Below are 21100 nucleotides of genomic sequence, written 5' to 3' on the forward strand. Positions count from 1 at the left end.
CAAGTGGTTCAAATACAAGCCTGTTGAGACTAAAATTGCATGCATGTTTTTCACTAAAAAGTGAAAAATCTTTGTATCAGACCATACTGTCTGCAAAAAAAGTTGAATGCAAGAGTCTTTTTGTGCTCAGATTTATTGTATCATGTCACCTGAGCATAGAAATGATAGAAAAGACACAAAATTTTATTTCCTATAGCTTCAATATGCATTTTTAAATGTAAATATGTGATACGGCCTAAATTGACCCTAAATTATTTTCAGTCTTACTTGGCCTAAGACCCTTTTAAACTAATGTGATATGTTATTTGTAAGTTTTCTTTCCATTTAAAGTACATTAAATACATATGTAAGGATTAATTATAACCAAAAAGCTTTACAAATTTAAAATTGCTGGAAAATATTACATCTTCATGTAAGGCCCCCCTTCATTGGAAAACCTCCATTTTTAGCCACAGGCTCATATAAATTTGACTTTTTAATAATTATGATAAGTCTGATAAATCAAATGAGTACTCTATTGCTTTTAATACATAATACATAATATATTAAGGCATTTCAAAAGTATTCTTTTGCAATATTTTAATTTTTTAAGCCCCAAATGTTGGTAGTTGAAAATTTTCAATTTTAACGTCTAAATTTAACACGCAAAGTTGAATATAGAATTAGTCATATTGTCTATAATATATATCCTATTGCCATGAAACTTTGAAAGCAGTCTTATAATTTATTAAGCTTTGATCATACCAAGTTTCATTAAGATTGGTCAACTTTTTCTACCCTATTAGATGAAATCAGGAAATATAGAATCTGTACTTTGGCAACTTCCCTGAATGATTTAATGGTGTCAATTTATCAAAAAGCATAAAACTAAAGGATTTAAACTTTTATTTGATAGAATTTCTGCAAAAATGACCAATTTTGGCATTTTATGGTCAAAATAAGCATTTCATAGCTTTTTCAATTTTGATGCATAAGTGGCATTCTGACTTTCTATCTGACAGGTTTTTATGTGTCAATATTTGTGTTTCTATGCTTCAATCCAGTTGTATTACTCATTTGTGAACTCTGAATCTACAGAAAAGAAGATTATCTTGGACAATTTGTGCAAAATGTGTTGTATATATGATCCTCGTCTAACGCCCTGTTTGGATCAAGTTAAATGTGAGGAGCTTGGAACATAAAAGTTGAAGTCCATTATAAAGACCTCACTAAATTTGTATAAAAAGCACTTAACAATGTCTTTTGTACCTGTTTTATGTCACATAATATCTTTCTTTTCTTCTGTAGGATAGCAAGTGGTTCAAATACAAGCCTGTTGAGACTAAAATTGCATGCATGTTTTTCACTAAAAAGTGAAAAATCTTTGTATCAGACCATACTGTCTGCAAAAAAAGTTGAATGCAAGAGTCTTTTTGTGCTCAGATTTATTGTATCATGTCACCTGAGCATAGAAATGATAGAAAAGACACAAAATTTTATTTCCTATAGCTTCAATATGCATTTTTAAATGTAAATATGTGATACGGCCTAAATTGACCCTAAATTATTTTCAGTCTTACTTGGCCTAAGACCCTTTTAAACTAATGTGATATGTTATTTGTAAGTTTTCTTTCCATTTAAAGTACATTAAATACATATGTAAGGATTAATTATAACCAAAAAGCTTTACAAATTTAAAATTGCTGGAAAATATTACATCTTCATGTAAGGCCCCCCTTCATTGGAAAACCTCCATTTTTAGCCACAGGCTCATATAAATTTGACTTTTTAATAATTATGATAAGTCTGATAAATCAAATGAGTACTCTATTGCTTTTAATACATAATACATAATATATTAAGGCATTTCAAAAGTATTCTTTTGCAATATTTTAATTTTTTAAGCCCCAAATGTTGGTAGTTGAAAATTTTCAATTTTAACGTCTAAATTTAAAACGCAAAGTTGAATATAGAATTAGTCATATTGTCTATAATATATATCCTATTGCCATGAAACTTTGTAAGCAGTCTTATAATTTATTAAGCTTTGATCATACCAAGTTTCATTAAGATTGGTCAACTTTTTCTACCCTATTAGATGAAATCAGGAAATATAGAATCTGTACTTTGGCAACTTCCCTGAATGATTTAATGGTGTCAATTTATCAAAAAGCATAAAACTAAAGGATTTAAACTTTTATTTGATAGAATTTCTGCAAAAATGACCAATTTTGGCATTTTATGGTCAAAATAAGCATTTCATAGCTTTTTCAATTTTGATGCATAAGTGGCATTCTGACTTTCTATCTGACAGGTTTTTATGTGTCAATATTTGTGTTTCTATGCTTCAATCCAGTTGTATTACTCATTTGTGAACTCTGAATCTACAGAAAAGAAGATTATCTTGGACAATTTGTGCAAAATGTGTTGTATATATGATCCTCGTCTAACGCCCTGTTTGGATCAAGTTAAATGTGAGGAGCTTGGAACATAAAAGTTGAAGTCCATTATAAAGACCTCACTAAATTTGTATAAAAAGCACTTAACAATGTCTTTTGTACCTGTTTTATGTCACATAATATCTTTCTTTTCTTCTGTAGGATAGCAAGTGGTTCAAATACAAGCCTGTTGAGACTAAAATTGCATGCATGTTTTTCACTAAAAAGTGAAAAATCTTTGTATCAGACCATACTGTCTGCAAAAAAAGTTGAATGCAAGAGTCTTTTTGTGCTCAGATTTATTGTATCATGTCACCTGAGCATAGAAATGATAGAAAAGACACAAAATTTTATTTCCTATAGCTTCAATATGCATTTTTAAATGTAAATATGTGATACGGCCTAAATTGACCCTAAATTATTTTCAGTCTTACTTGGCCTAAGACCCTTTTAAACTAATGTGATATGTTATTTGTAAGTTTTCTTTCCATTTAAAGTACATTAAATACATATGTAAGGATTAATTATAACCAAAAAGCTTTACAAATTTAAAATTGCTGGAAAATATTACATCTTCATGTAAGGCCCCCCTTCATTGGAAAACCTCCATTTTTAGCCACAGGCTCATATAAATTTGACTTTTTAATAATTATGATAAGTCTGATAAATCAAATGAGTACTCTATTGCTTTTAATACATAATACATAATATATTAAGGCATTTCAAAAGTATTCTTTTGCAATATTTTAATTTTTTAAGCCCCAAATGTTGGTAGTTGAAAATTTTCAATTTTAACGTCTAAATTTAACACGCAAAGTTGAATATAGAATTAGTCATATTGTCTATAATATATATCCTATTGCCATGAAACTTTGAAAGCAGTCTTATAATTTATTAAGCTTTGATCATACCAAGTTTCATTAAGATTGGTCAACTTTTTCTACCCTATTAGATGAAATCAGGAAATATAGAATCTGTACTTTGGCAACTTCCCTGAATGATTTAATGGTGTCAATTTATCAAAAAGCATAAAACTAAAGGATTTAAACTTTTATTTGATAGAATTTCTGCAAAAATGACCAATTTTGGCATTTTATGGTCAAAATAAGCATTTCATAGCTTTTTCAATTTTGATGCATAAGTGGCATTCTGACTTTCTATCTGACAGGTTTTTATGTGTCAATATTTGTGTTTCTATGCTTCAATCCAGTTGTATTACTCATTTGTGAACTCTGAATCTACAGAAAAGAAGATTATCTTGGACAATTTGTGCAAAATGTGTTGTATATATGATCCTCGTCTAACGCCCTGTTTGGATCAAGTTAAATGTGAGGAGCTTGGAACATAAAAGTTGAAGTCCATTATAAAGACCTCACTAAATTTGTATAAAAAGCACTTAACAATGTCTTTTGTACCTGTTTTATGTCACATAATATCTTTCTTTTCTTCTGTAGGATAGCAAGTGGTTCAAATACAAGCCTGTTGAGACTAAAATTGCATGCATGTTTTTCACTAAAAAGTGAAAAATCTTTGTATCAGACCATACTGTCTGCAAAAAAAGTTGAATGCAAGAGTCTTTTTGTGCTCAGATTTATTGTATCATGTCACCTGAGCATAGAAATGATAGAAAAGACACAAAATTTTATTTCCTATAGCTTCAATATGCATTTTTAAATGTAAATATGTGATACGGCCTAAATTGACCCTAAATTATTTTCAGTCTTACTTGGCCTAAGACCCTTTTAAACTAATGTGATATGTTATTTGTAAGTTTTCTTTCCATTTAAAGTACATTAAATACATATGTAAGGATTAATTATAACCAAAAAGCTTTACAAATTTAAAATTGCTGGAAAATATTACATCTTCATGTAAGGCCCCCCTTCATTGGAAAACCTCCATTTTTAGCCACAGGCTCATATAAATTTGACTTTTTAATAATTATGATAAGTCTGATAAATCAAATGAGTACTCTATTGCTTTTAATACATAATACATAATATATTAAGGCATTTCAAAAGTATTCTTTTGCAATATTTTAATTTTTTAAGCCCCAAATGTTGGTAGTTGAAAATTTTCAATTTTAACGTCTAAATTTAAAACGCAAAGTTGAATATAGAATTAGTCATATTGTCTATAATATATATCCTATTGCCATGAAACTTTGTAAGCAGTCTTATAATTTATTAAGCTTTGATCATACCAAGTTTCATTAAGATTGGTCAACTTTTTCTACCCTATTAGATGAAATCAGGAAATATAGAATCTGTACTTTGGCAACTTCCCTGAATGATTTAATGGTGTCAATTTATCAAAAAGCATAAAACTAAAGGATTTAAACTTTTATTTGATAGAATTTCTGCAAAAATGACCAATTTTGGCATTTTATGGTCAAAATAAGCATTTCATAGCTTTTTCAATTTTGATGCATAAGTGGCATTCTGACTTTCTATCTGACAGGTTTTTATGTGTCAATATTTGTGTTTCTATGCTTCAATCCAGTTGTATTACTCATTTGTGAACTCTGAATCTACAGAAAAGAAGATTATCTTGGACAATTTGTGCAAAATGTGTTGTATATATGATCCTCGTCTAACGCCCTGTTTGGATCAAGTTAAATGTGAGGAGCTTGGAACATAAAAGTTGAAGTCCATTATAAAGACCTCACTAAATTTGTATAAAAAGCACTTAACAATGTCTTTTGTACCTGTTTTATGTCACATAATATCTTTCTTTTCTTCTGTAGGATAGCAAGTGGTTCAAATACAAGCCTGTTGAGACTAAAATTGCATGCATGTTTTTCACTAAAAAGTGAAAAATCTTTGTATCAGACCATACTGTCTGCAAAAAAAGTTGAATGCAAGAGTCTTTTTGTGCTCAGATTTATTGTATCATGTCACCTGAGCATAGAAATGATAGAAAAGACACAAAATTTTATTTCCTATAGCTTCAATATGCATTTTTAAATGTAAATATGTGATACGGCCTAAATTGACCCTAAATTATTTTCAGTCTTACTTGGCCTAAGACCCTTTTAAACTAATGTGATATGTTATTTGTAAGTTTTCTTTCCATTTAAAGTACATTAAATACATATGTAAGGATTAATTATAACCAAAAAGCTTTACAAATTTAAAATTGCTGGAAAATATTACATCTTCATGTAAGGCCCCCCTTCATTGGAAAACCTCCATTTTTAGCCACAGGCTCATATAAATTTGACTTTTTAATAATTATGATAAGTCTGATAAATCAAATGAGTACTCTATTGCTTTTAATACATAATACATAATATATTAAGGCATTTCAAAAGTATTCTTTTGCAATATTTTAATTTTTTAAGCCCCAAATGTTGGTAGTTGAAAATTTTCAATTTTAACGTCTAAATTTAACACGCAAAGTTGAATATAGAATTAGTCATATTGTCTATAATATATATCCTATTGCCATGAAACTTTGTAAGCAGTCTTATAATTTATTAAGCTTTGATCATACCAAGTTTCATTAAGATTGGTCAACTTTTTCTACCCTATTAGGTCCGGGTACACAGTTATCGTCCTTTGATTTTCGTTGTCCACGAATATAGTCCCTAGTGTGGACAGTGTGTTACTTGTCGATTTTTTTTATACCCCTTCCAAATTTATTTCTCCATGTTTTATGACTCAAATAGTAAGTAGGGGGGTGAAATGACACTGTAAAAAAATTTGGGTCATGAATTTTAAAGTAAAGTAGTGATTTGGTCCAGCTGAAAAATGTTAAAAATTAGCACTTCGGAAGCTGTCAAAAGATTTGAAGACCCCCTTAACATGAAATTGTCCATATTTTGAGTTAGAGCCGATGAAGTTTTCTATAATTTTGATATAATTTGTCCCAAAAGTAGTACAACACACTGTAAAAATATTATTGAGAAAGCGCAGGTGGGATTTTTTTAATTTTCATTTATTGTCTAAAAGAAATGCACTACGAAATAACTGTGTACTCGGACCTAAGAGATGAAATCAGGAAATATAGAATCTGTACTTTGGCAACTTCCCTGAATGATTTAATGGTGTCAATTTATCAAAAAGCATAAAACTAAAGGATTTAAACTTTTATTTGATAGAATTTCTGCAAAAATGACCAATTTTGGCATTTTATGGTCAAAATAAGCATTTCATAGCTTTTTCAATTTTGATGCATAAGTGGCATTCTGACTTTCTATCTGACAGGTTTTTATGTGTCAATATTTGTGTTTCTATGCTTCAATCCAGTTGTATTACTCATTTGTGAACTCTGAATCTACAGAAAAGAAGATTATCTTGGACAATTTGTGCAAAATGTGTTGTATATATGATCCTCGTCTAACGCCCTGTTTGGATCAAGTTAAATGTGAGGAGCTTGGAACATAAAAGTTGAAGTCCATTATAAAGACCTCACTAAATTTGTATAAAAAGCACTTAACAATGTCTTTTGTACCTGTTTTATGTCACATAATATCTTTCTTTTCTTCTGTAGGATAGCAAGTGGTTCAAATACAAGCCTGTTGAGACTAAAATTGCATGCATGTTTTTCACTAAAAAGTGAAAAATCTTTGTATCAGACCATACTGTCTGCAAAAAAAGTTGAATGCAAGAGTCTTTTTGTGCTCAGATTTATTGTATCATATCACCTGAGCATAGAAATGATAGAAAAGACACAAAATTTTATTTCCTATAGCTTCAATATGCATTTTTAAATGTAAATATGTGATACGGCCTAAATTGACCCTAAATTATTTTCAGTCTTACTTGGCCTAAGACCCTTTTAAACTAATGTGATATGTTATTTGTAAGTTTTCTTTCCATTTAAAGTACATTAAATACATATGTAAGGATTAATTATAACCAAAAAGCTTTACAAATTTAAAATTGCTGGAAAATATTACATCTTCATGTAAGGCCCCCCTTCATTGGAAAACCTCCATTTTTAGCCACAGGCTCATATAAATTTGACTTTTTAATAATTATGATAAGTCTGATAAATCAAATGAGTACTCTATTGCTTTTAATACATAATACATAATATATTAAGGCATTTCAAAAGTATTCTTTTGCAATATTTTAATTTTTTAAGCCCCAAATGTTGGTAGTTGAAAATTTTCAATTTTAACGTCTAAATTTAAAACGCAAAGTTGAATATAGAATTAGTCATATTGTCTATAATATATATCCTATTGCCATGAAACTTTGTAAGCAGTCTTATAATTTATTAAGCTTTGATCATACCAAGTTTCATTAAGATTGGTCAACTTTTTCTACCCTATTAGATGAAATCAGGAAATATAGAATCTGTACTTTGGCAACTTCCCTGAATGATTTAATGGTGTCAATTTATCAAAAAGCATAAAACTAAAGGATTTAAACTTTTATTTGATAGAATTTCTGCAAAAATGACCAATTTTGGCATTTTATGGTCAAAATAAGCATTTCATAGCTTTTTCAATTTTGATGCATAAGTGGCATTCTGACTTTCTATCTGACAGGTTTTTATGTGTCAATATTTGTGTTTCTATGCTTCAATCCAGTTGTATTACTCATTTGTGAACTCTGAATCTACAGAAAAGAAGATTATCTTGGACAATTTGTGCAAAATGTGTTGTATATATGATCCTCGTCTAACGCCCTGTTTGGATCAAGTTAAATGTGAGGAGCTTGGAACATAAAAGTTGAAGTCCATTATAAAGACCTCACTAAATTTGTATAAAAAGCACTTAACAATGTCTTTTGTACCTGTTTTATGTCACATAATATCTTTCTTTTCTTCTGTAGGATAGCAAGTGGTTCAAATACAAGCCTGTTGAGACTAAAATTGCATGCATGTTTTTCACTAAAAAGTGAAAAATCTTTGTATCAGACCATACTGTCTGCAAAAAAAGTTGAATGCAAGAGTCTTTTTGTGCTCAGATTTATTGTATCATGTCACCTGAGCATAGAAATGATAGAAAAGACACAAAATTTTATTTCCTATAGCTTCAATATGCATTTTTAAATGTAAATATGTGATACGGCCTAAATTGACCCTAAATTATTTTCAGTCTTACTTGGCCTAAGACCCTTTTAAACTAATGTGATATGTTATTTGTAAGTTTTCTTTCCATTTAAAGTACATTAAATACATATGTAAGGATTAATTATAACCAAAAAGCTTTACAAATTTAAAATTGCTGGAAAATATTACATCTTCATGTAAGGCCCCCCTTCATTGGAAAACCTCCATTTTTAGCCACAGGCTCATATAAATTTGACTTTTTAATAATTATGATAAGTCTGATAAATCAAATGAGTACTCTATTGCTTTTAATACATAATACATAATATATTAAGGCATTTCAAAAGTATTCTTTTGCAATATTTTAATTTTTTAAGCCCCAAATGTTGGTAGTTGAAAATTTTCAATTTTAACGTCTAAATTTAACACGCAAAGTTGAATATAGAATTAGTCATATTGTCTATAATATATATCCTATTGCCATGAAACTTTGTAAGCAGTCTTATAATTTATTAAGCTTTGATCATACCAAGTTTCATTAAGATTGGTCAACTTTTTCTACCCTATTAGATGAAATCAGGAAATATAGAATCTGTACTTTGGCAACTTCCCTGAATGATTTAATGGTGTCAATTTATCAAAAAGCATAAAACTAAAGGATTTAAACTTTTATTTGATAGAATTTCTGCAAAAATGACCAATTTTGGCATTTTATGGTCAAAATAAGCATTTCATAGCTTTTTCAATTTTGATGCATAAGTGGCATTCTGACTTTCTATCTGACAGGTTTTTATGTGTCAATATTTGTGTTTCTATGCTTCAATCCAGTTGTATTACTCATTTGTGAACTCTGAATCTACAGAAAAGAAGATTATCTTGGACAATTTGTGCAAAATGTGTTGTATATATGATCCTCGTCTAACGCCCTGTTTGGATCAAGTTAAATGTGAGGAGCTTGGAACATAAAAGTTGAAGTCCATTATAAAGACCTCACTAAATTTGTATAAAAAGCACTTAACAATGTCTTTTGTACCTGTTTTATGTCACATAATATCTTTCTTTTCTTCTGTAGGATAGCAAGTGGTTCAAATACAAGCCTGTTGAGACTAAAATTGCATGCATGTTTTTCACTAAAAAGTGAAAAATCTTTGTATCAGACCATACTGTCTGCAAAAAAAGTTGAATGCAAGAGTCTTTTTGTGCTCAGATTTATTGTATCATGTCACCTGAGCATAGAAATGATAGAAAAGACACAAAATTTTATTTCCTATAGCTTCAATATGCATTTTTAAATGTAAATATGTGATACGGCCTAAATTGACCCTAAATTATTTTCAGTCTTACTTGGCCTAAGACCCTTTTAAACTAATGTGATATGTTATTTGTAAGTTTTCTTTCCATTTAAAGTACATTAAATACATATGTAAGGATTAATTATAACCAAAAAGCTTTACAAATTTAAAATTGCTGGAAAATATTACATCTTCATGTAAGGCCCCCCTTCATTGGAAAACCTCCATTTTTAGCCACAGGCTCATATAAATTTGACTTTTTAATAATTATGATAAGTCTGATAAATCAAATGAGTACTCTATTGCTTTTAATACATAATACATAATATATTAAGGCATTTCAAAAGTATTCTTTTGCAATATTTTAATTTTTTAAGCCCCAAATGTTGGTAGTTGAAAATTTTCAATTTTAACGTCTAAATTTAACACGCAAAGTTGAATATAGAATTAGTCATATTGTCTATAATATATATCCTATTGCCATGAAACTTTGTAAGCAGTCTTATAATTTATTAAGCTTTGATCATACCAAGTTTCATTAAGATTGGTCAACTTTTTCTACCCTATTAGGTCCGGGTACACAGTTATCGTCCTTTGATTTTCGTTGTCCACGAATATAGTCCCTAGTGTGGACAGTGTGTTACTTGTCGATTTTTTTTATACCCCTTCCAAATTTATTTCTCCATGTTTTATGACTCAAATAGTAAGTAGGGGGGTGAAATGACACTGTAAAAAAATTTGGGTCATGAATTTTAAAGTAAAGTAGTGATTTGGTCCAGCTGAAAAATGTTAAAAATTAGCACTTCGGAAGCTGTCAAAAGATTTGAAGACCCCCTTAACATGAAATTGTCCATATTTTGAGTTAGAGCCGATGAAGTTTTCTATAATTTTGATATAATTTGTCCCAAAAGTAGTACAACACACTGTAAAAATATTATTGAGAAAGCGCAGGTGGGATTTTTTTAATTTTCATTTATTGTCTAAAAGAAATGCACTACGAAATAACTGTGTACTCGGACCTAAGAGATGAAATCAGGAAATATAGAATCTGTACTTTGGCAACTTCCCTGAATGATTTAATGGTGTCAATTTATCAAAAAGCATAAAACTAAAGGATTTAAACTTTTATTTGATAGAATTTCTGCAAAAATGACCAATTTTGGCATTTTATGGTCAAAATAAGCATTTCATAGCTTTTTCAATTTTGATGCATAAGTGGCATTCTGACTTTCTATCTGACAGGTTTTTATGTGTCAATATTTGTGTTTCTATGCTTCAATCCAGTTGTATTACTCATTTGTGAACTCTGAATCTACAGAAAAGAAGATTATCTTGGACAATTTGTGCAAAATGTGTTGTATATATGATCCTCGTCTAACGCCCTGTTTGGATCAAGTTAAATGTGAGGAGCTTGGAACATAAAAGTTGAAGTCCATTATAAAGACCTCACTAAATTTGTATAAAAAGCACTTAACAATGTCTTTTGTACCTGTTTTATGTCACATAATATCTTTCTTTTCTTCTGTAGGATAGCAAGTGGTTCAAATACAAGCCTGTTGAGACTAAAATTGCATGCATGTTTTTCACTAAAAAGTGAAAAATCTTTGTATCAGACCATACTGTCTGCAAAAAAAGTTGAATGCAAGAGTCTTTTTGTGCTCAGATTTATTGTATCATGTCACCTGAGCATAGAAATGATAGAAAAGACACAAAATTTTATTTCCTATAGCTTCAATATGCATTTTTAAATGTAAATATGTGATACGGCCTAAATTGACCCTAAATTATTTTCAGTCTTACTTGGCCTAAGACCCTTTTAAACTAATGTGATATGTTATTTGTAAGTTTTCTTTCCATTTAAAGTACATTAAATACATATGTAAGGATTAATTATAACCAAAAAGCTTTACAAATTTAAAATTGCTGGAAAATATTACATCTTCATGTAAGGCCCCCCTTCATTGGAAAACCTCCATTTTTAGCCACAGGCTCATATAAATTTGACTTTTTAATAATTATGATAAGTCTGATAAATCAAATGAGTACTCTATTGCTTTTAATACATAATACATAATATATTAAGGCATTTCAAAAGTATTCTTTTGCAATATTTTAATTTTTTAAGCCCCAAATGTTGGTAGTTGAAAATTTTCAATTTTAACGTCTAAATTTAACACGCAAAGTTGAATATAGAATTAGTCATATTGTCTATAATATATATCCTATTGCCATGAAACTTTGAAAGCAGTCTTATAATTTATTAAGCTTTGATCATACCAAGTTTCATTAAGATTGGTCAACTTTTTCTACCCTATTAGATGAAATCAGGAAATATAGAATCTGTACTTTGGCAACTTCCCTGAATGATTTAATGGTGTCAATTTATCAAAAAGCATAAAACTAAAGGATTTAAACTTTTATTTGATAGAATTTCTGCAAAAATGACCAATTTTGGCATTTTATGGTCAAAATAAGCATTTCATAGCTTTTTCAATTTTGATGCATAAGTGGCATTCTGACTTTCTATCTGACAGGTTTTTATGTGTCAATATTTGTGTTTCTATGCTTCAATCCAGTTGTATTACTCATTTGTGAACTCTGAATCTACAGAAAAGAAGATTATCTTGGACAATTTGTGCAAAATGTGTTGTATATATGATCCTCGTCTAACGCCCTGTTTGGATCAAGTTAAATGTGAGGAGCTTGGAACATAAAAGTTGAAGTCCATTATAAAGACCTCACTAAATTTGTATAAAAAGCACTTAACAATGTCTTTTGTACCTGTTTTATGTCACATAATATCTTTCTTTTCTTCTGTAGGATAGCAAGTGGTTCAAATACAAGCCTGTTGAGACTAAAATTGCATGCATGTTTTTCACTAAAAAGTGAAAAATCTTTGTATCAGACCATACTGTCTGCAAAAAAAGTTGAATGCAAGAGTCTTTTTGTGCTCAGATTTATTGTATCATGTCACCTGAGCATAGAAATGATAGAAAAGACACAAAATTTTATTTCCTATAGCTTCAATATGCATTTTTAAATGTAAATATGTGATACGGCCTAAATTGACCCTAAATTATTTTCAGTCTTACTTGGCCTAAGACCCTTTTAAACTAATGTGATATGTTATTTGTAAGTTTTCTTTCCATTTAAAGTACATTAAATACATATGTAAGGATTAATTATAACCAAAAAGCTTTACAAATTTAAAATTGCTGGAAAATATTACATCTTCATGTAAGGCCCCCCTTCATTGGAAAACCTCCATTTTTAGCCACAGGCTCATATAAATTTGACTTTTTAATAATTATGATAAGTCTGATAAATCAAATGAGTACTCTATTGCTTTTAATACATAATACATAATATATTAAGGCATTTCAAAAGTATTCTTTTGCAATATTTTAATTTTTTAAGCCCCAAATGTTGGTAGTTGAAAATTTTCAATTTTAACGTCTAAATTTAACACGCAAAGTTGAATATAGAATTAGTCATATTGTCTATAATATATATCCTATTGCCATGAAACTTTGAAAGCAGTCTTATAATTTATTAAGCTTTGATCATACCAAGTTTCATTAAGATTGGTCAACTTTTTCTACCCTATTAGATGAAATCAGGAAATATAGAATCTGTACTTTGGCAACTTCCCTGAATGATTTAATGGTGTCAATTTATCAAAAAGCATAAAACTAAAGGATTTAAACTTTTATTTGATAGAATTTCTGCAAAAATGACCAATTTTGGCATTTTATGGTCAAAATAAGCATTTCATAGCTTTTTCAATTTTGATGCATAAGTGGCATTCTGACTTTCTATCTGACAGGTTTTTATGTGTCAATATTTGTGTTTCTATGCTTCAATCCAGTTGTATTACTCATTTGTGAACTCTGAATCTACAGAAAAGAAGATTATCTTGGACAATTTGTGCAAAATGTGTTGTATATATGATCCTCGTCTAACGCCCTGTTTGGATCAAGTTAAATGTGAGGAGCTTGGAACATAAAAGTTGAAGTCCATTATAAAGACCTCACTAAATTTGTATAAAAAGCACTTAACAATGTCTTTTGTACCTGTTTTATGTCACATAATATCTTTCTTTTCTTCTGTAGGATAGCAAGTGGTTCAAATACAAGCCTGTTGAGACTAAAATTGCATGCATGTTTTTCACTAAAAAGTGAAAAATCTTTGTATCAGACCATACTGTCTGCAAAAAAAGTTGAATGCAAGAGTCTTTTTGTGCTCAGATTTATTGTATCATGTCACCTGAGCATAGAAATGATAGAAAAGACACAAAATTTTATTTCCTATAGCTTCAATATGCATTTTTAAATGTAAATATGTGATACGGCCTAAATTGACCCTAAATTATTTTCAGTCTTACTTGGCCTAAGACCCTTTTAAACTAATGTGATATGTTATTTGTAAGTTTTCTTTCCATTTAAAGTACATTAAATACATATGTAAGGATTAATTATAACCAAAAAGCTTTACAAATTTAAAATTGCTGGAAAATATTACATCTTCATGTAAGGCCCCCCTTCATTGGAAAACCTCCATTTTTAGCCACAGGCTCATATAAATTTGACTTTTTAATAATTATGATAAGTCTGATAAATCAAATGAGTACTCTATTGCTTTTAATACATAATACATAATATATTAAGGCATTTCAAAAGTATTCTTTTGCAATATTTTAATTTTTTAAGCCCCAAATGTTGGTAGTTGAAAATTTTCAATTTTAACGTCTAAATTTAAAACGCAAAGTTGAATATAGAATTAGTCATATTGTCTATAATATATATCCTATTGCCATGAAACTTTGTAAGCAGTCTTATAATTTATTAAGCTTTGATCATACCAAGTTTCATTAAGATTGGTCAACTTTTTCTACCCTATTAGATGAAATCAGGAAATATAGAATCTGTACTTTGGCAACTTCCCTGAATGATTTAATGGTGTCAATTTATCAAAAAGCATAAAACTAAAGGATTTAAACTTTTATTTGATAGAATTTCTGCAAAAATGACCAATTTTGGCATTTTATGGTCAAAATAAGCATTTCATAGCTTTTTCAATTTTGATGCATAAGTGGCATTCTGACTTTCTATCTGACAGGTTTTTATGTGTCAATATTTGTGTTTCTATGCTTCAATCCAGTTGTATTACTCATTTGTGAACTCTGAATCTACAGAAAAGAAGATTATCTTGGACAATTTGTGCAAAATGTGTTGTATATATGATCCTCGTCTAACGCCCTGTTTGGATCAAGTTAAATGTGAGGAGCTTGGAACATAAAAGTTGAAGTCCATTATAAAGACCTCACTAAATTTGTATAAAAAGCACTTAACAATGTCTTTTGTACCTGTTTTATGTCACATAATATCTTTCTTTTCTTCTGTAGGATAGCAAGTGGTTCAAATACAAGCCTGTTGAGACTAAAATTGCATGCATGTTTTTCACTAAAAAGTGAAAAATCTTTGTATCAGACCATACTGTCTGCAAAAAAAGTTGAATGCAAGAGTCTTTTTGTGCTCAGATTTATTGTATCATGTCACCTGAGCATAGAAATGATAGAAAAGACACAAAATTTTATTTCCTATAGCTTCAATATGCATTTTTAAATGTAAATATGTGATACGGCCTAAATTGACCCTAAATTATTTTCAGTCTTACTTGGCCTAAGACCCTTTTAAACTAATGTGATATGTTATTTGTAAGTTTTCTTTCCATTTAAAGTACATTAAATACATATGTAAGGATTAATTATAACCAAAAAGCTTTACAAATTTAAAATTGCTGGAAAATATTACATCTTCATGTAAGGCCCCCCTTCATTGGAAAACCTCCATTTTTAGCCACAGGCTCATATAAATTTGACTTTTTAATAATTATGATAAGTCTGATAAATCAAATGAGTACTCTATTGCTTTTAATACATAATACATAATATATTAAGGCATTTCAAAAGTATTCTTTTGCAATATTTTAATTTTTTAAGCCCCAAATGTTGGTAGTTGAAAATTTTCAATTTTAACGTCTAAATTTAAAACGCAAAGTTGAATATAGAATTAGTCATATTGTCTATAATATATATCCTATTGCCATGAAACTTTGTAAGCAGTCTTATAATTTATTAAGCTTTGATCATACCAAGTTTCATTAAGATTGGTCAACTTTTTCTACCCTATTAGATGAAATCAGGAAATATAGAATCTGTACTTTGGCAACTTCCCTGAATGATTTAATGGTGTCAATTTATCAAAAAGCATAAAACTAAAGGATTTAAACTTTTATTTGATAGAATTTCTGCAAAAATGACCAATTTTGGCATTTTATGGTCAAAATAAGCATTTCATAGCTTTTTCAATTTTGATGCATAAGTGGCATTCTGACTTTCTATCTGACAGGTTTTTATGTGTCAATATTTGTGTTTCTATGCTTCAATCCAGTTGTATTACTCATTTGTGAACTCTGAATCTACAGAAAAGAAGATTATCTTGGACAATTTGTGCAAAATGTGTTGTATATATGATCCTCGTCTAACGCCCTGTTTGGATCAAGTTAAATGTGAGGAGCTTGGAACATAAAAGTTGAAGTCCATTATAAAGACCTCACTAAATTTGTATAAAAAGCACTTAACAATGTCTTTTGTACCTGTTTTATGTCACATAATATCTTTCTTTTCTTCTGTAGGATAGCAAGTGGTTCAAATACAAGCCTGTTGAGACTAAAATTGCATGCATGTTTTTCACTAAAAAGTGAAAAATCTTTGTATCAGACCATACTGTCTGCAAAAAAAGTTGAATGCAAGAGTCTTTTTGTGCTCAGATTTATTGTATCATGTCACCTGAGCATAGAAATGATAGAAAAGACACAAAATTTTATTTCCTATAGCTTCAATATGCATTTTTAAATGTAAATATGTGATACGGCCTAAATTGACCCTAAATTATTTTCAGTCTTACTTGGCCTAAGACCCTTTTAAACTAATGTGATATGTTATTTGTAAGTTTTCTTTCCATTTAAAGTACATTAAATACATATGTAAGGATTAATTATAACCAAAAAGCTTTACAAATTTAAAATTGCTGGAAAATATTACATCTTCATGTAAGGCCCCCCTTCATTGGAAAACCTCCATTTTTAGCCACAGGCTCATATAAATTTGACTTTTTAATAATTATGATAAGTCTGATAAATCAAATGAGTACTCTATTGCTTTTAATACATAATACATAATATATTAAGGCATTTCAAAAGTATTCTTTTGCAATATTTTAATTTTTTAAGCCCCAAATGTTGGTAGTTGAAAATTTTCAATTTTAACGTCTAAATTTAACACGCAAAGTTGAATATAGAATTAGTCATATTGTCTATAATATATATCCTATTGCCATGAAACTTTGTAAGCAGTCTTATAATTTATTAAGCTTTGATCATACCAAGTTTCATTAAGATTGGTCAACTTTTTCTACCCTATTAGGTCCGGGTACACAGTTATCGTCCTTTGATTTTCGTTGTCCACGAATATAGTCCCTAGTGTGGACAGTGTGTTACTTGTCGATTTTTTTTATACCCCTTCCAAATTTATTTCTCCATGTTTTATGACTCAAATAGTAAGTAGGGGGGTGAAATGACACTGTAAAAAAATTTGGGTCATGAATTTTAAAGTAAAGTAGTGATTTGGTCCAGCTGAAAAATGTTAAAAATTAGCACTTCGGAAGCTGTCAAAAGATTTGAAGACCCCCTTAACATGAAATTGTCCATATTTTGAGTTAGAGCCGATGAAGTTTTCTATAATTTTGATATAATTTGTCCCAAAAGTAGTACAACACACTGTAAAAATATTATTGAGAAAGCGCAGGTGGGATTTTTTTAATTTTCATTTATTGTCTAAAAGAAATGCACTACGAAATAACTGTGTACTCGGACCACATGTATACTTATGCCAGCACATGCAGAAGAAGTTTTAATATCAGCATACTTTTTTTACTTCTGTCACACACTGATACATGTTGATATCATGTGGTGCTCCAGATAATTGTTAGGGGAAATTTTCTGCCAAGAAAGAAATTAATTGTTCACTATTCTTGGACTCGGCTACAGTGGGTCAGAATGGCAATTAGTGTTTCAGTGTTCATTAAATATTAGTTTAATGCTTTGTGAGAAAAATAACTTCATCCTGTTTATGTACATATAAAAAAGAAGATGTGGTATTATTGCCAATGAGACAACTCTCCACAAGAGACCAAATGACACAGAAATTAACAACTATAGGTCACCGTACAGCCTTCAACAATGAGCAAAGCCCATATCGCACAGTCAGCTATAAAAGGCCCCGAAATGACAATGTAAAACAATCAAACAAGAAAAACTAACAGCCTAATTTATGTAAAAAAAAACCGAACGAATAAGAAGTATGTAACACATAAACAAACGACAACCACTGAATTACAGGCTCCTGACTTGGGACAGGCACATACATACAGAATATGGCAGGGTTAAACATGTTAGCGGGATCCCAACCCTCCCCCTAACCTAGGACAGTGGTGTAACAGAACAATATAAGAACGAACTATAAAAATCAGTTGAAAGAGGCAAAAAGTGTTACTTTAACCGTTCCAGAACAAATGGTATAATTGCTGAATTTTTCGTTTCCATTCTCTAACTTTTGTTTGCCTCAACCAAATGTTATGAAACTTATACACAATACTTATTACCAAAAAAACTCAGATCAAGCACAAATTTGGGTAGCATCACTTTTACCGTTCTTCAGTTATGTTGTTTTATAACTTTATATGATCTGCAAAAGTGGGCATCATCTGTGTCCTATGGACACATTCCCCATTTATTGTAGTCTTTTATACTCAAATATTTAGCTTTAACTACATGATTGAGTAACTTTGCAGAGGCAGATTTAGAGGGGGAGCTCAGGGGGCTCAGGCCTCCTTTTTTGGAAAAATTTGGTTGTTTATATAGGGAATCACTGAAGCATGGCTGTACAGGCCCCCATTATGAAGAAAATTTCTGGGTCTGCCACTGCTTTGTTTTCATTTGTAACATTACTAGTATAAATAATTTTGAAGACTTGATTAAGTAATTATGCTCTTGACTGATAGAATACTCTATCTTTAAATTCAACATGTCTAATACATATACTTGATCAATATATAGAACAAGACAGACGAGGCTATCTCTATCATAGTACATACATGTATGTTAAATTGTTCAGAAAACAACCAACCATCAAACAAAATCAATAGGTATCTTATAAGATTAATGTCTGGAAATGATGATGCTAAACAAAAAGTAAAAAATGTGAAATGAAATGAAATACAAGTTTAAAGATTTGTGTACAGATTCTGATAATAAATACATGTACGTACAAATTTGATTAGGGAATCCACACCTCAAGGACTAATCCCAAAAAGGATTACTCAAGGGCCAGTGTTTTCATTTCCCCAAAAAATGTTCAAAGATAAGAAGATGTGGATCCTAGAAATGGATTCACAGTGTCAATTTATAAATTTACTTTTAGATAACCTACATGTATATCTGTAAGTAACATTTATTTAATAAAACATTCCGTCATTAACCAGAGGAACATATCAATTAAAATGTGTTTGAATAAACACTAGTATTAAGTAACATGGTATGTACATGTAGGTAGGGAAAACCTAAACAAACATGCATGTACATTTTTTCTTCATCTTTTAGTCTGGAAAAGCTAGTAATAATTATTAAAGAAAAAAATTAAATGAGTTCCTCTGAAACGGATGTTAAATAATCTTAAATAAGCTTTATAATGGAGTCAGCATTGTTTTGAAATCAAAATATTCCATAAATATATTTAAATTGATATTTCACATGTTTCAGGAGCAGACATTCTTCCCTGGTCTATATAGCTTCATTGAAAGGAATCAGACACAGAAAGTTTGGGGAAATGAAATTGAGAGTCACTGTGAATAATTCACACACATGCTAGACATAAAGAAATGGCCAGACACAGGCTCAGCTATAGAATCTGTATCAACTGGAAGCAACAGCATTTTCATCAGAAAACTAAAAAGGATGTGAAAAACATGAAACATGCATTTGGAAATGTTCAGCCGCCAAACAAATAGATATGCCAGGAAATGCAAATTGTTTGCTAATATAAATGTCAATGATGTCTGTACAAAAGCAAAGATATAAAAGCCTTTTTCATTTATACATGTAACAGTCATATACAATACAGATTTAAGACCATCAGACAAACTTTAAATCTTTGGAAGCCACAGTACCTAGTCCAAGACATTCCATATTTTCAACTCGTTATGAAGACATATTTGACCAATCTGGTTTCCATTTATAGAAGTTTAAAAATAAGTTCTACATGTACATGACATGATGATCACCAGCAATGAAGGTGATATAGGATATAATATTCAAAGTAGAGAAGTATAAAGTGAATTTGAACCTCCCACCATAATAGCATTCTGCACATTTTGGATCACATATGGATCAAGCTGTTGTACTTGTGAACTAAAAGATTGTTGCCTGGTTGTTGTCAGGTACATTGTACATGTTGACAGTGCTATACGTCTATTAAATAAAATGCAGTTCAGAACAGTTATATTTTAGTAATAGATAGATTTCTTCTGTCTTTATTTGAACTGATAAACCAGATAATTAAAAAAAAAAATTCTGACAACTATGTCTGTTCTGGAACTGAAGACTACCTTCACTGACTTTTTGTATCTTCCTTGTTCATTTTCCTCCAGATAAATTACTGACTATCACCATGAGGCTTATAACATGTATAAGTAGGCTTAATTCCTCCAAGGTCTCCAGTTATGTCCTGTCTGTGACAAAAGTTTCAGAATACAAGACATGCAAGACATGAAATGCTAATCGGACAACAACATTTACTATTTATATGAAGTTTTATATTTCAGAGGGTAGAAATCATGGATTTGTCATACTTAAAATCATAATCATGATAATGTATAAGGAATCCTTATGTTTAGAAGTTTCTGTCAAGACATATGTCCATTGTCCTTATTCCATTTTCATTGTTCAGTGCTCCTTAAAAAACTACATGTGTAGTGATTTTATCAAGTGAATTTGTGGCATATTATAAGTAATACGATATTTGGTATACATGTATGGGATCAAAGGTTTACATGTGTTGTCAGACTGGGTTCAACTTGTCTCTCAATTTTTTGTCAAGCCCCGGGTTCTCATTAAGGCGAGTCCTGGACTCATCATAATCAGTCTAGACTCATCATTTTCAAAACTTGCGAGTCACAAGATGCATGAAAATTGTAAAATGTTGTATCAACTGAGCACATACATGTATATCACCATTTTATCACAAAAGTTAAAAAATAATCTAAATTT

At 30.0% G+C, this 21100-nt stretch overlaps 1 long non-coding RNA gene across 1 annotated transcript in view; it reads left to right on the plus strand.

The window, feature by feature from the left end:
• The window catches only part of LOC127736879 (uncharacterized), a 28526-nt gene extending 8193 nt beyond the window's left edge, over nucleotides 1-20333 (plus strand). Inside the window, exon 2 of the long non-coding RNA XR_007999232.1 lies at nucleotides 19595-20333. This is a non-coding gene — a long non-coding RNA (uncharacterized LOC127736879). The remainder of the gene's footprint in view (nucleotides 1-19594) is intronic.
• The last annotated feature ends 767 nt before the right edge of the window (nucleotides 20334-21100 follow it).

This window comes from Mytilus californianus, unplaced genomic scaffold (genome assembly GCF_021869535.1).
Source record: "Mytilus californianus isolate M0D057914Y unplaced genomic scaffold, xbMytCali1.0.p SCAF_39, whole genome shotgun sequence".
NCBI lineage: Eukaryota > Metazoa > Mollusca > Bivalvia > Mytilida > Mytilidae > Mytilus > Mytilus californianus.